The sequence below is a fragment of the Muntiacus reevesi genome, chromosome 17 (genome assembly GCF_963930625.1).
Source record: "Muntiacus reevesi chromosome 17, mMunRee1.1, whole genome shotgun sequence".
NCBI lineage: Eukaryota > Metazoa > Chordata > Mammalia > Artiodactyla > Cervidae > Muntiacus > Muntiacus reevesi.
Genome location: NC_089265.1, coordinates 2,471,600 through 2,474,765, shown reverse-complemented (window position 1 = coordinate 2,474,765; position 3,166 = coordinate 2,471,600). Strand labels below are relative to the sequence as shown.

Below are 3,166 nucleotides of genomic sequence, written 5' to 3'. Positions count from 1 at the left end.
CACTAGCCTATAGTTCTCTATTCACTGAAACTGTCCTACAAATTGAGGGGGAAATAGGCTCACAGAAAGCAAAGAACTGTACAGATTCATTGCTGACCAACGTATCCTTTGAGGAATTGTAAAAGAAAATCATTAGGGAGAAGAAAAATAATACTGGTCAGAAACTAGTACACATATAAAGAAAGGATGAGTGTCAGATAAAAAACAAACGAAAGTTGAGTGAAGCTTTTATTATTCTTAATCTTAATTGATCTAAAAGATAGCTGCTTTATGAGAGAGCAGAACGTTTGGCTTGTGAGTGGGAGCCTCTCACTCACTCATGGAGGAAAATTGATTTAAAAATGGGTGAAAAAAATTTTTTTTAATAAATAAATAAATAAAAATGGGTGATGTGGAGAAGGGCAAGAAGACTTTTGTTCAGAAGTGTGTCCAGTACAATACTGTGGAAAAGGGAGGTAAGCACAAAGACTGGGCCATGGTCTGCCTGGGTGAAAGACAGGTCAGGTGCTGGATTCTGTTACATAGATGGTAACAAGGACACAAGCATCATCAGGGAGAGGAGATGCTGACGGAGTACTTGGAGAATCCCAAGAAGTACACCTCTGGCACAGAAACGATCTTTGCTGGCATTAAGAAGAAGGAAGAAAGGGGAGACTTCATAACTTATCTCAAAAAAGCTACTAATGAGTAATAGTTGGCCACTGCCTTATTTGTTATGAAACAGAAGTGTCTCATGGTGTTTTATGTGCACCAAACCTCAACTGATCTCATACACTAGAATTCAGATCATGAATGGCTGATGGAATATTTCTGTTAGACTGTCCTGATTTAAATATTGGTTTGTGGCTAAATGAATATGGTCAGCTTTTTAAATTTTGATAGTAATTCTGGTTTAACAAGTACTATCACTGTTTTCCCCTTCTAAAGAAATGATTGAATTTGAATAAGGAATTTTAAACTTTTCAGGGAGATGGTGAATGCCTTCTCAAACCCTATAGGAGACTAGTTTTATATTTAGATTTATATAACTGGTTAAATTAATATATTTATGTATATATTTATATTAAAAGGTCCCTTCACTATCTCATAGAACAGAGGAGAGTTCACGTGTGTTTCAAGTTGTGTTCATTAGCCTGTTAAGGCAAAGGTTGAAGATACTCTGACAATGTCCATTTATCTTTTTGGTCTTAACTATGCCAATTTAACTAAAATTCTCTTATCTAAAATATTACCTTTTACTTACTGAAAGCCATTTTAGTGTGGTTTATGCATAGAATAAATAAAGAGTATTTAGCACCTCACATTTTACAGATGATCTTTGAAATGCTTTTAAACTTCACTGTGACAAGGTATGTTAGCAAACTTTGCTGTGCATTCTTCACAAAATCAGACTAAGTTATGATTCAGGATTGTCTTTTAAATGGTAAACCAGAAACATAACTGTAGAACTGCTTGTGCATGTGTGATTGGCAATGGTTCTTTTGAAAATTCATCAGAAGGCTTAAAGTAGAGGGGCTATGTCAATAGCACAAATATGTAAATCATCTGATCATAAGGCTTGAGAATTTAAAAACAAAGTCACAGGAAAAAAAGATAGCTGCTTTCTAAAGTAATAATAGTAGCCATAAGTGATTATAGCTATTGGATAAGTGATATTAATGACAGCACTGTCATAAAAGACAGGAGGGAGGAAATGGAAAAACTTTGTTATAAGATACCTGCAAACCTCAGTATTAGTTATTCGATGATTGATTCAGAATAGTTGTAATTTTATATTGCAAACTCCAGGATGACCACTAAAATAGTTTTAAAAGATAATATAATTGCTATGCTAACAGAGGAGATAAAATGGAATCAAATACAGTGCTCAATTAAAACCCAAGGAAGAGGACAGAAGAAAGATGAAAATAGAAAAAAACTTATTGTGAAACATAAAGAAAACTGCTACAAACATGGTAGATATTATTTCAATGATATAAACAATTTAAGTGTGAATGGTATAAATACATGAAATAAAAGTAAAAGATTATGAAAGGTAATTTAAAAAACAAAAACCAGCTATATCTTCTCTATAATAAACCCACTTTAAATATAAAAACTCAGATTTAAAATAAAGATATGGAAAAAGATAACCATGCTAACAGTAATCACAAGAAAGTAAGGGTAGCTGTATTAATTTCAGACTGAGCAGACTGTACAGAACAAGAACATTATCAGGGATAAAGAGGGTCATTATATAATGATAATGACAATGGGATGAGTTATCTAGAGAGACATATCAACCCTTAAATATAAACTGACTCTACATACATAGTCAAAGTATTAGTTGCTTAATCATATTCAACTTTTTGAGACCCCATGGACGGTAACCCTTCAGACTTCTCTGTCCATGGAGTTCTCCAGGCAAGAATACTGGAGTTAGCCACCATGCCTTCTTCCAGCGGATCTTCCCAACCCAGGGATTGATCTCAGGTCTCCTGCACTGCCGGAGGATTCTTTACTTTCTGAGCCATCAGGGAAGCCCCACCACCACCATATCCACTCACGCTTAGCTAACAGAGCATCAGAAATGGGGCCACTAAGATCATCATCCCACAGCAGGCAGAAACATCCTGGAGCTAGTTTGTTGAAAGCGCAGGTACTCCAGATACTGGAAAAAAGTGGCTTTACTTTCCCCCTACTGTTCCTACAAGCCTGCTCTGGGTCACTGGATCTTCTTCCTCTGTCACTTTAGACAGCAGAAAGAGTCAGTCATCACTATGTCCATCCACATGAAATAACTAAGGCTCTGGAATTTAAGGTGTTTCTCCTCTTCCAGCCCTGAGAACAGGACTGTGCCGGGAACAGGGCCCCTGTGGCCTTCCTCCCTGCTGGCTGTGTGGTGTCCGGCATCTTCACAGTTGGAATGGACAAAAGGGCACGTAAGGGGACAGAAGAGCTCTCTCTCTTGACTGACACTGATTATAGCTTGGTTTCTACATGTATGTTTTCACATGTGCATTTACAGTCCACATTTCTATGGCTGGAAAAAGGGCTTGCAGCTGATTGTGGTGTTGTTCAGTCACGCAGTCGTGTCCAACTCTTTGTGACCCCATGGACGGCAGCACACCAGGCTTCCCTTCCTTCACCACCTCCCAGAGCTTGCTCAAACTCATGTCCATTGAGT

The 3,166-nt window shown here is 37.5% G+C and overlaps 1 pseudogene; it reads left to right on the top strand.

Annotated features, from left to right (window-relative positions):
• The first annotated feature begins 382 nt into the window (after positions 1 to 382).
• LOC136148614 (cytochrome c-like) lies at positions 383 to 691 on the top strand (annotated as a pseudogene).
• Positions 692 to 3,166: the final 2,475 nt, after the last annotated feature.